General features: G+C 38.2%; 1 pseudogene; it reads right to left on the bottom strand.

Moving 5' to 3' along the window:
• Positions 1-3,707: 3,707 nt before the first annotated feature.
• On the bottom strand, positions 3,708-4,395 carry LOC110581752 (annotated as a pseudogene).
• Between the last annotated feature and the right edge of the window lie 8,548 nt (positions 4,396-12,943).

The following is a 12,943-nucleotide window of genomic DNA, read 5'->3' as shown; positions in this document are numbered from 1 at the left end:
GCCAGTTAAAAACGAACACCCTGCCACACTCACAGGATTTCAGATATGATAGGAAAATACTGAGGAAAAGAGGAGTGAGATCCTTTTTTGGTTTTATTCATTTGATAAACAAATATTTATTAAGTATCTACTTGCATCAGCCCTGATCTAGACACTGAGAACAACAACCCCTGTCCTCACGGAGCTCACATTAAACTAAATATATTAGATGTTTAAGTGACATCTAATGTAAAATATAATAGAAGGTAGAAATAGGATAGAAAATAGAATTTTTCTGTGGGGAAAAGTGAGTCAGGACTTGATGTGAGGGCTGGCGAAATGTTAGCCAGATGGCCAGGAACGACGTTGCAGAGAGGGTGACGTCTGAGTACATCCTGAAGTGAGTCGCAGGGAATTACTGGAGGAAGAGAGCTCAAGCCGACAGCACTAAACTGTAATGGCCCTGAAGCAGGTGTGTGCCTGGAAGGTTCAAGAAACCGTAAGGAGAGTGGTGTCACTCAAGAAAATTATGTAAAAGAACAAGAGCTGAGGCCATCAAAATGGAAGAGCTTTGGATGGGGTGCCATATAGGCCTTGTAAACTTTTAAGGTGCTACAGAAAATCACTGGGAGCTTGGAGCAGGTGTCTGAAAAGGTCTGTCTTGTTTTTACAAAACTGTTCTGGCTCTATGCTTGGGAAAAAAAAAAGGCAAGGGCAGGAAGAAGGGAGAATAGTGGTGGACTTTGCTCTCTAGCCTTTTCTTGCTGCCCTGTGCCCCACAGGGCTGACCTGTATGATCTATATTAACCACTAATTGGCTTCTTTGACTCTGGCTTGCATTGGGTTCAATTAATGAGAGACTCTCATGGGGGAGAGTGGGTGAAGAGCAAGCTTTCTTGTTTATTACCCTCTTCTCCTGCTGTTTCCGGTCCCCATTGGTTGTTCATGTCCATCCACCAGGGCCACAGTTCCTGCCAGTGCCTCTCTCCATGTACCTGCTTCTCTGATTTCCTGTAACAACTCCTTGGCCTTTGTAGATAGTTCCTTGACTAAATCCTTCTTATTCATATTTGTCATCTGTTTTCTGCCTGGAATTGCCTGGTGTACCAGATACGAGGCCAATCCGTATTCCAGGGAGATATGATGATGTGGTCCAGGTTGATGGCAGTGGAAGTGGTAAAAAGTGTTTGAATTATGGACATTTTGAAATCAGAGCTGATTCAATTTACTACTGAGCCCAATGTGGGGTGAGGTGTAAAAACATCTAGGGGATGCCTACATTTGTGGCCTGAGAAACTAGAATAATGGAGTTGCCTTTGAGTATACTCTCTTGAAGTTCAGGGGAGAGAGCTAAGCTAGAGATACAAAATTGGAAGTTATCTATGTAGAGATGGGTTTTGCACTTTGATGTAGGATGAGATTACTTAAGGGATTGAGTCCAGACAGAAAAGAATTGAGTCTGTTCTCTTTTCTGTCTAGACTCAAAGGCTGAGTCCTGGAGCAGCCTGATACTTAGAGACTGAGAAATGAGGAATCTGAAAAAGAAAGTGAGAAGGAATTATGCAAGAGGTGAAAAGCATTCCAAAAGACTGTGATATTCCTGAATACAAATGAAGAATCTATAGAGTAAGAATGGATAGACTGCTCTGTAAGGGTCTGATAAACTAATGCTGGCTTTCAGTGTAAATTACTACAGTTTAAATAGACATACATGTATATATATACATAGAAGTTTTTGATACATGGATTAAAGATATCTCAAAGAGGCATATTAAAAGTATGTCCCACAAATAATAATGGCATTTCAATTAGATGCATTTCAGCTGTCCTCGGTCACCTGAGACACTGTGACCCTCTTACAAGACCGCTTGTATTTAGACATATATGCATTTCACAGCTTAACATCCTGTCCAGTGTCATCTATACTATTACCCCCAAAGAATTCAAGTGTCAGGAAAAAAAGTTAAAACTTACCCCCACAGAAGTAGAAGTTTCTGCAACAGGGAAACAACAGCTAAAGGAAGTCGACTCAGTGACTCCAACAGGAAAAACTCATGGATTTAATGGTATAAGGGGGACGGGGTGCTGCCTGTCAGTTCATCCCAAACAATTAAAAAGTGAGGAACAAGAAAGGCAGCTTGGAGCTCCACCTGAGTTTGGGAAACATGTTTGCAGCTATTGCAATTAATTTAGAGAAGAATTTCAGATAAGGATAGCAACCATAGATTGTTGTTCATGGCTTTAAAATTCTTAGCTTTCCATGTCATTAAAAATATTTATTTAAAAATAACTAGTGATTAATTTAGCTCAGTAAAAATACTCAATAAACTTATTTTCTTGAGTTTTAATTGATACATAAATTTTTCAGCTCATTAGAAATTCACTTTTTATGAAGTGATTCATTAATCATTACAAACATGCTCATGTGTGTCACATTTCTGTAATTAAATTATTTTGCCAAATGAGCTATTACTGTGTAAAAGATTGGCTTCAAAACCTAATTCAATGCTAGATTAGTGAAGTCTCTTCCTAAGGGACTTGAGTTAGAAAGCTAACAGGGATCATGTAATGTATAAAAGGAAATTTATATTTACTGTATGATACTAATTTTAATAATCTACACACAAGTGCAAAAGTGACTAATAAAAAAATTGGTATTCACAGTCGTATGTGAAGGGTTTGATTCTCTTCCTTTCAGGTGTTAAGGGTGCAATTTTCTAGGACCACACTTTGATTGCATTTAATTTTACTGTAAAATTTGAGAGAAGACCTGCGATTTTCTGATTATCCTCTTTATAATATTATCTCTGTTTATTATGTTCTACATGGTATCCATTTCTCCATAGGATTATAGTTTCCACAAGCACACCGAAGATTTGGAAGATCCCTCTTACCAACCAGTTTGCATTGGTTCTTTTCACATTAATCTTTTGCTAGCTTTTTTTAAAATCTCTATCAAAAATGTTTAGCATGCTTCCATTTATTTTAAAAAGTACATGGATAATACAGATCACAATTACAATGAGTTGAAACACATCAGATATGTTAAAATCCATGAGGTCATCATGATTTACTTTTTAAGAAGCTCATTGTTTTGAATACAGGCAGATAAAGGAAAAGAATCAAGGATTTACCCTGTAACTGTACTTCTTAGTGACCAAAGAACTGCTGAGGGTGAAGTTTACCTTTAAAAAGATAAGTGAAGCTAGACAGCATTAAGACAATTGATCACAGATTATAGGCTTAGTGAAGTTACATATTAAGTGCATATTATCCTGTAGATTTTTGTCTAGTAGATAAGCAAATTGTTCCTGCCCAGTGGAAAAGATAACCTGAAAGATAAAACACCAACCAGTTTGGTATATAATCTAACAAACTGACTCTATCATTCCTTTATTAAATTGATAATAAATTCCTAGCACCTCAAAACATTCTTTGAGCCTCTTTTTTTTTTTTTTTAAATGTGACTATAGCAGTCTTATATTTGAAGCTCAGGAAGCAAACAACTGCATTCCAAAACCGCTAAATATGCAGGTCTTAAAAAATGAAGGTACTTTTTAAATTGCCGTATTCACTCCGAAGCCTGTCCATCTTCTTCAGCATCCCAAAGATGAAGCACATGTTCTGCTCAGCTGTAGAATAAAATGGCAAACACTCTGCACCACTGACATCACAGGACAGTTGCCTATAACCCTAGACTTCTGACACTGGGCTCCAGCTGCACTTTCTCACGGGTCATCATGCTCAGCTGGGAGAGCGGTGGTCTGAGAAACCTCTAGATCATGCTCACACTGTGCTACCAAAGTTGCGTCCATGGCCGCCTCTGGTGGGGCAAGAGCAGGCATGATGACAGACTCCAAGTTAGGGTCTCCAGTTAGTTTTCTAGAAAGCCACAGGAAGGGCTTTTCAAAGTTGTAGCGACTTTTGGCAGAAATGTCATAGTGCTGAAGGTTCTTCTTTTGGTGGAAGACAATAGATTTTGCCTTACCTTTTCTGTCCTTAATGTCTACTTTGTTACCCCACAGCACAGTGGGGATGTTTTCATGTACTTGTACCAGATCTCTATGCCAGCTAAGCACATTCTTGTAAGTAATCCTTCATGTTACATCAAACACTATAATGGCATACCGGGCTTGGATGTCCTAGCCATCTCTCAGCCCACCAAATTTCTCCTGACCAGCTGTATCTCATACCAGGAACTTCATAGGTCCTCTGTTGGTATGGAACACAAAGGGTTGGACCTCAACACTAAGGTGGCTACATGCTTCTTTTCAAATTCACCAGTCAAAAACAAAAAAACAAAAAACAAAAAACAAATTCACCAGTCAGATGATGCTTCACGAATGTAGTTTTTTCAGTACCATCGCCAACCAATACAAGTTTGAACTGGACTTGGGGTTCTCCGTGGGCAGCCATTGTGCTCTTGCTTCTAGAAGTCTCTCCAGCCCATCTGACTAAGGCTGAACCACTTTTTATATATGACTGTTTTTCTGCTTAATTATGAGTAAAATCCTAGATGTGTGTCTATGTTAAATTTGCATGAAAGTCATGATTTTACCTTTTTGAAAAATACATTCAGCAGCATAAGTAATAAAACTAGTAAATGAAGAAATGATACAATCAGTATTCTGAGTTGCTTTGCAACTCCTAATGAATGAATGGATCTAGGCAATAATCATTAATTGCTAATGGCATCACCTACAAAAAAGAGAGTTAGGTAATATGTACCTTGTGATGGAAATATACCATATCTTCTATGAAGCAGTCCTGCCAAAAGTACTGACCTGGATCTGAAGATACAGGTTACTGAATGAATTAGGCTTCTGGAAAATTTGCATTGTGTTATTAATGATAATTAAAAAAAAAAAAACAGCCCTTTTATTTTGTCCTCTCTCTGTCCCTTTCAGTCTGAGCTAGTAGTGCTCTGCTGGTGAACATTTTCAAGAACCTTGCCTTTCAGTCATGTACGTCTAGGAATTCACTTCACTAGAAAGAGGACCCCTCCTTCACACATCTCCCTGGATATTCCTTTTTTTTTTTTTTTAAATTTTATTTATTTATTTGACAGAGAGAGACACAGTGAGAGAGGGAACACAAGCTGGGGGAGTGGGAGAGGGAGAAGCAGTCTCCCCGCCGAGCAGGGAGCCCAACGTGGGTCTCGATCCCAGGACCCTGGGACCATGACCTGAGCCGAAGGCAGACGCTTCCCCAACTGAGCCACCCAGGTGCCCTCCCTGGATATTCCTATCTCAAACGTGGCTTCTGCTCAGCTGGCTGAGGAGATCTGTGAGTGGCATGCTTAATCTTTGGTGTGTCTGAATACTTAGACCTACTGATTTTTCTCAGTTAGTAGTGAAACTATTCAGTGACACCCTCAGTTGTTTCTCTAGAGCATGATTTCCTGGGAGTGGTCTTGTAATTTCAGCATCTCTTGCAATCTGAATAGGCTGAGGTTCCCAAAGTGTCAAGTCCTGATTCCTTTTAAATAAGTCTTCCCTGAATTCCTCCCTTTCCTCTCACATTTTCTAATGAGCAGCAAGAAAAAACAAAACAGAACTAGTCACACCTTCAACACTTGACTTGGAATCTCCTCCACTAAGTATCCACATTTCTCATTTAAAAGTTTTGATTTCTACAGAACGGCAGGCCACAGTTCTGCTAAGCTGTCTGCCACTCCATTACAAGGATTCTCTTTCCCAGACAATTGAGGAAAGTCTACAAAGGAAGGAAAGAACAAGACAAACAGAAAAACTGGCCTTTGAGGAAGCAGAATTAATCGAACCACCTCTCCTTCTCCCCTTCTCCCCTCTTACTGACCTACAAAAACTTAGGAACACATTGTATTCTACCCAGAGGATGAAATTCTACATAGGAAAAAAACAAAAAAAGGAGCTGAAAGTTGCCAGTTGTGTGTTGCTCATTTTCTTCTAAGTTCTCACCAGCAGCACCTTTAATGTCTATATTCTTTCTACCAGCAGTGTGCTTATGATTTGGGGATTCTTCAAAGTGATACATGTTTTCTCTACCATGCTCCTCACCTCCTTCTGTATCCTTCCTATAAGAATCATTATTATCCATATTTCTACTAAAGGTCTGCTTAAGTCACTCTAGGCTTTTTCTATCGTGCTCCTCAAAATTCTTCAAGATTCTGCCACTACCAAATTCTCAAGCCACTTCCATATATTTAGGTATTGTTACAGTAGCACCCTACTCTCAGAACCAAAATCTGTATGAGTTTTCTGTTGCTGTTGTGTCAAATTACCACAAACTTGGTGATTTTTAAATTATACAAATTTATTATTTTACAGTTTTGTAGCTTAGACATCCAACATGGATCTCGGGGGGCCAAAATCCAGATGTCAGCAGAACTGTGTTCCTTTCTGGAGGCTTTAGGGGAGAACACATTTCCTTATTTTTTCCAGTTTATGGAGGCTGCCCACTTTTCTTGGCTCGTGGGTACTTTTCTCCCATCTTTAAAGCCAGCAATATTAGGCAGAGTCCTTTTCATACTGTCATCCTCTGGATTTCTCTTTCAATTCCCTCTTCTACTTTTAACGATGCTTGTGATTACTCTGGGTCCACGAGAATAATCCAGGATAATCTCCTTGTCTTAATGGTAGCTAATTAGCAACCTTAACACCAATCTACAACCTTAATTCCCCTTTGCCAAGTAACTAAACATATTCACAGGTTCTGAAGATTAGGATGTGGACATCTTTGGGCAACCATTCTTCTACTTACCATGTATGTTCACCCTAGAAGGGGTTCCCCAGCAAGCTGCCCATTTATTGGCCACTCACACTCAAGTGAGTCTACTGTTAGCAAATGCCTGTGGATACAGACACTCTAAGTAACTTTTCTTTTTCTTTAATTTAAAATATGGAGAGACTGTAAAAATTCATTAGGTATCTGAGGAAGTCTTCAAAGTATTGAAAAAATAAGTTAAACTGATATGGAGGAAAGAAAATTAAACAAACAACCTCACCTCCTCTCCCCACATGCTTTTAATTAATAGCCTACAAAAATTCAAGAATACATTTCTATTTTACCCATATATCAAGAAAATATAGTAAAAAAGAATAGCAGCAAAAAGAACTCTTAGAAATGAAAAATATGCATGCAAGCATCTTTTTTTTTTAGAAACCTTGCAGTTGTTGAAGATAAATCCCCTTGAAAATATATAAGATGGAAGATCAGTCCAAGAAGTTCTGTTTCAACTGATCAAATTTCCAGGAGAGTGCTGACAAAGTGGAGTGAAAAGTATTCCTCCCAAAATGAAATTTTAAACTAAATTTCCAGAACTAAAGGGAAACACATGTCTTGAATTAGGAAAGGCTTCTGCGTGAAAAAAGACCTTACCTTAGACATCTGTGAGAAATTTCAGAAAATCAAGTGTAGAGGATTCTAAAAGCTTTTCATAAGGGAAAGTAATACGTACAATAAAACACAACTAGTTAGGGCATGTCATCAGTCAGTACCACTAGTAGATGATAGCGTAATTCTTTAAAGTTCAAAGTAAAATTAACTTTAAACCTAGAATACTTATGCCAGCCAAATTATTAGTCATGAGTGAATATGAAATTAAAGACCTTCATATATTAAGCGATTCAGAAAGTTTGTCTCTCATACACTCTTCCTCAGTCGAGGAATCAAAAATAATTAATTATACTAAGAAGAAATAGGAGGAGTAAGAGGATTATATAAATCATCTAAATCTTCATATGAATGGCAGAAAAGAAATGGAGAAAATCTAAATTTGAAATATAAAGAAAGAGCTATAAATACACCTTATTTTGCAACATGAAGAAAAGCATCTTTAGAACTATACGTAGCCAAGTTTAAAAGTCATTGCCGCTGGTGTGTAGAATTAGGAGTGGAGAAAGACAGCTGAGGGGGGCAAATGATGGTTAATTCTCATAATGAAGGCTTTATATCACTCTCTGACTTTTGTACTTAGGGTTGAGAAGAAAAAAAGATGGCGTCTGCTGGCTGGAGCCATGCAGAGGGAGAAAGGGAGAGTGTGGAGAAGGTGCCTGCCAGCCTCCATCCCAGAGAACACCCCATCAGGCCCCCAGAAGTGTGTCAATCAGATGACTGCCCTTCAGGTCAACACTCCTAGACCAGCCACTTCCTGCTGGGCCCTGCTGAGGTGAGTGAGCGCCGGAGCCCTTGAAGAGTACTTGTCAGATAGCCACGGCCCTGTTGGTTTTCAAAGCTAGATGTTTTGGGGGTTCATGTCTCAGGTGCAGATCTTAAAAGTTGGGGATTCTTGATGTGGGGTTCAAACCCTTAGCTCCTTCAGGAGAAACTCTGGGTTTTCAGTTCCCTCTCAAGTGTGGGTGGCTGTGCTGCAAGAGGGGCTTATGGAGAGATTGTGTCCCAGCCTCTCCTGTTCCTTTTGATGTGGGTCTTCTCTCATTTTTTCTGACATGTAGAAATCACACAGTTTTTAGGTTTTTTTGCAGGGGAAGTTGTTCCATGTGTAGCTGTAGGTCTGGTGTGTTTGCGGGAGAAGGTGAGTTCAGGATCCTCTTTTGGGTCCAGCTTGACCCAGAACCCGACTTTTGTGTTTAGGGATTAAATTGAGAAAAATGATAAAGCTGAAGGAGAAGAATCAATTTTCCTTATTTGTACCATCGGTCAACATATGGGTAATTTTTATATTATGGTGCCTGTAGCTTTGAAATCTCTGGAATAAGAAGTATAGAATTAATTAGTGTACTAAGGCTCTTTGTCACTTTAGTTTTTAAGCTAAAATCTAGCTTAAGTAGAAATGCTGTAGTGCTGCCTATAAAATGAGTATCCTAGCAACTAAAATGTATCCCAATAATTAAAGCCTCCATATCAGGAACATTTAGACAGCAAGAGAAGTAACCGAATTATCAGAAGTAAACATCTAGCCATATGTTCACGGTGACCTTATGTGAGTAGTGCACAGTCTGGGTGCGCAGTCAGTGAGAGTGGCCCTTCCGAAGCTGTCAAAAAACAACGAATTTGCTGTGCATAGTTAGATCAACCGGTTGAAACTTCCAAAGATCTTGTTTAAATTTCGTGCACGTGTGCCACGTGATTTAGGTCCAGAGTCAATATTTAAATGCATGAGCCCTGCCCTACTTGACAATTCCTTCAAATACGCCCATTGACAACAAAGTAGATTTGTTCTCACAATAGTAAATGTTGCAAAAAATGGGGGAAGTTATAAATGGAAAGGCCTCTTCCTAATGGACCTTAAGAGCTTCTAAATCTTTTCTAATTCAGAGATTGTCAGTGACTATATACATACACCACTCAGCAGGCCACTTAACAAAGGAGTTAAACATAGAAAACTGTGAATAGCCACTGTTTTACCATAGAAAGGGGTATATTTGGGAATTAGACACTGGTAATGAAACAACATCAGCCCAAGATTTATTTATCACAAATTGACATCATGGTTTTGATTTTGCTTTTGGAAGTAGGATGGTGACTGATGCCTCTAAAAAAGCTTCAGTCCTGAAGGGGAGAAGTAACCCTAGTCATCCTTCTCTGCCCATTTTTTAGTATTGAAAGACAGTGTGGTTCTTACTCTGGCTGTAAAAGATGGGCTTGATTGGAAGTCACCTCTGCCCCACAGTGAATTGGGTCAACATAAATTGTGAATTCAATAGCCAGTTCAGAATGACAGCCAAGTGACTGGTTACATATCATCTGGATATGTGAAGTATATCATTTCTATCAACCAACTCAGAGAGTGTAGTCAAGAGGTTCATGTGTAAATATGATCTGCTTTTAACAATTTATTTAACACAAAATAAGGGAAAATGAATTTTTTATGACTATGCAATTGAAACTTAAGACCTGTTTGAAAACAGGTTAAATGTGGATACAGCAAATTGTTCAGTGAATGCATAGATTCTGTTTGGAATTAAGGAATGCATCATGTAATTTGGAGTCACTGTCAAAGAATCATTATAAGAGGTTCCAAACTTGCTAAAAAATAAAACATTATGGAAGAATAAAAATTATAATAAAATAGCAACTGAGAGTTTAGAAATCAGTATGGTAGCATGTGTAGGAGAAATATTGATAAGAAAAAAAAAAGAATTAGGTTGAGGGAACTTTAAAACTATCTGGCTGATTCTGATGGGGTAGAGAAGATCTCTAAAAATGTGGTAAGAACAAAAATATTCCTTTCAATTTTCCATTGACTGATGAATGGATAAAAAGGATATTATATATATATATATATATATATACATAAAATGGAATTATAATACAGAATATATATATATACATAATACACACAATGGAATATTACTGAGCCATCAAAAAGAATGAAATCTTGCCATTTGCAAGAATGTGGATGGAACTAGAGGGTATTATGCTAAGCAAAATAAGTCAGTCAAAGACAAGTACCATATGATTTCACTCATATGTGGAATTTAAGAAACAAAACAGATGAACATAGGGGAAGAGAAAGAAAAATAAAATAAGTTAAAAACAGAGAGGGAGGCAAACCATAAAAGACTCTTAGCTATAGAGAACAAACTGAGGGTTGATGGAAGGGAGGTGGGAGAGTGGGCTAAATGGGTGATGGGCATTAAGGAGGACACTGGTTGGGGTGAGCACTGTGTGTTCTGTGGAAGTGATGAATCACCAAATTCTACTCCTGAAACCAATACCATACTATATGTTAACTAACTTGAATTTAAATGAAAAAAAATTCCTTTCAATTAGACTTACATATTTACACTATTAAAGTATCTTTTTATTGTTTATTTTAGAAACTGGAAGACATGAATGCCAAAATATTACCAATATAATTTGAAAAATGAATTTGGTTAATATCATATATCCTTTTCAGAAATACAGCTACCATCCTATTCTACTATGATTTCCCATTTTGATCTCTAATACTTGAAACATTGTTAACCTGTGATTTTCTTTTCTTTAATATAATAATCTAGGCTACAAAATGAGTTTTTTTTTTTTTTTTTAGCAGTATCTGAAATGTACACATTGCACTGTGGGAAGTGACATTCAGTGTCAGAGTAAAGTCTAATGTACAATGTTTCTTTATGGGTTAATATTTTATGGATTTTTTTCCCCTGCAGTTAAAACATGGCATGTGAAGTTTTGGCAAAAAGAGAATTATTTAAAAGTTTTTGAAACATAGTTTTCTTTTGCAATGGGTGACTATTACCAGGCATTGCACATAATTAGGCCAGAGGATTCATTTTGTAAATGTAATTCTCTGTGTAAGAAAACTGCCAAGACTTTTTTTTTTTTACATTTTATATTAGAAAAATTTACACAAAGCAAACAGAATGGTGTACCCACCACCCAGCTTAAACAATTATCTAATAGTTTGGTCATTTTAATTTTGTCTCTCTCCCCATTTTTACTGGTTTTTTTAAATAGTTTTTTTTTAGGTAAAATTTACTACATTGAAATGTACAAATGTAACCCATACCCTATCAAGATGTAAAATATGTCTGTCATCGAGAAACTTTCCTTATGTCCCTTCCCTGTCAGTCATTGGCCCCCATCCCTGCCAGGTATTAATTTTGCCTGTTCTAGAACTTCAGGTGAATATAATCATACAGTTTCCACTTATCTGCACTGGCTTCTTTCACACAGCATAATGTTTATGAGATTCATCCATGTTGTTGTATATATTAGTGATTCGTTCCTTTTCACAACCGAGTAGTGCTCCGTGGTAAGAATATACCACTATCTGCTTATTTACTCTTCTGCTGATGGACATTTGAGTTACTTCCAGTTTCGGGTATTAGGAATAAATCTGTTATAAACATTTTTGTATAAATCTTTTCATGAGCTTATGTTTTCATTTCTCGTTTTGTATGCCTAGGAGTAGAATTGCTGAGTCAAAAGTAGGAGTATGTTTACCATGATAAGAAACTGCTAGGCCTTTCTCCATTTTACATTCCCACCAGAAGTGTATTAGTGTTCTGCTAGCTACTCTTATTCTTACCAATAATTAGTGTGGTCAGTATATTTAATTTTAGCCATTCTAGTGGGTGTATCGTAGCAGCTTGTTACGATTTTAATTTGCATTTTCTTCATGACGAATGATGTTGAGCACTTTTCATTTGCTGATTGGCTATTCAGATAAGTTCACATGTGAACTCTTGGTTTAGTGTTTTTTTTTTTTAAGATTTTATTTATTTATTTGACAGAGAGACACAGCGAGAGAGGGAACACAAGCAGGGGGAGTGGGAGAGGGAGAAGCAGGCTTCCCGCCGAGCAGGGAGCCCGATGCGGGGCTCGATCGTGGGGCTCGATCCCAGGACCCGGGGATCATGACCTGAGCCGAGGGCAGACGCTTAACAACTGAGCCACCCAAGCGCCCCTGGTTTAGTGTTTTGTCCATTTTTTTTTTTAAGATTTTATTTATTTATTTGAGAGAGAGAGAGCACATGAGAGGGGGGAGGGTCAGAGGGAGAAGCAGACTCCCCGCCGAGCAGGGAGCCCGATGCGGGACTCGATCCCAGGACTCCAGGATCATGACCTGAGCCGAAGGCAGTCGCTTAACCAACTGAGCCGCCCAGGCGCCCGTGTTTTGTCCATTTTTAAAATGGGGTTGTTGGCCTTATTTATTGGTAGTAGTTACTTATACCTTCTGGATAGAAGGCCCTTGTCAGATTTATGTTTCACATTTACAAACATTTTTTTGATGGGATAATTATAATGAAAATTTATAATTTTAAGTTTTTGCTTTCTGTGTCCTAGGAAATCTTTTCCTTTCCAGAGTCACAAAGATATTCTTTTTTTTAAAGATTTTTTATTTATTTATTTGAGAGAGAGAGAATGAGAGAGAGTGAGTACATGAGAGGGGGGAGGGTCAGAGGGAGAAGCAGACTCCCTGCTGAGCAGGGAGCCCGATGCGGGACTCGATCCAGGGACTCCAGGATCATGACCTGAGCCGAAGGCAGTCGCTTAACCAACTGAGCCACCCAGGCGC

The sequence above is a fragment of the Neomonachus schauinslandi genome, chromosome 13 (genome assembly GCF_002201575.2).
Source record: "Neomonachus schauinslandi chromosome 13, ASM220157v2, whole genome shotgun sequence".
In the NCBI taxonomy this organism is placed as follows: Eukaryota; Metazoa; Chordata; class Mammalia; order Carnivora; family Phocidae; genus Neomonachus; species Neomonachus schauinslandi.
Note: the sequence above shows the minus strand (reverse complement) of the source record. Positions and strands in the feature narration are given on the sequence as shown.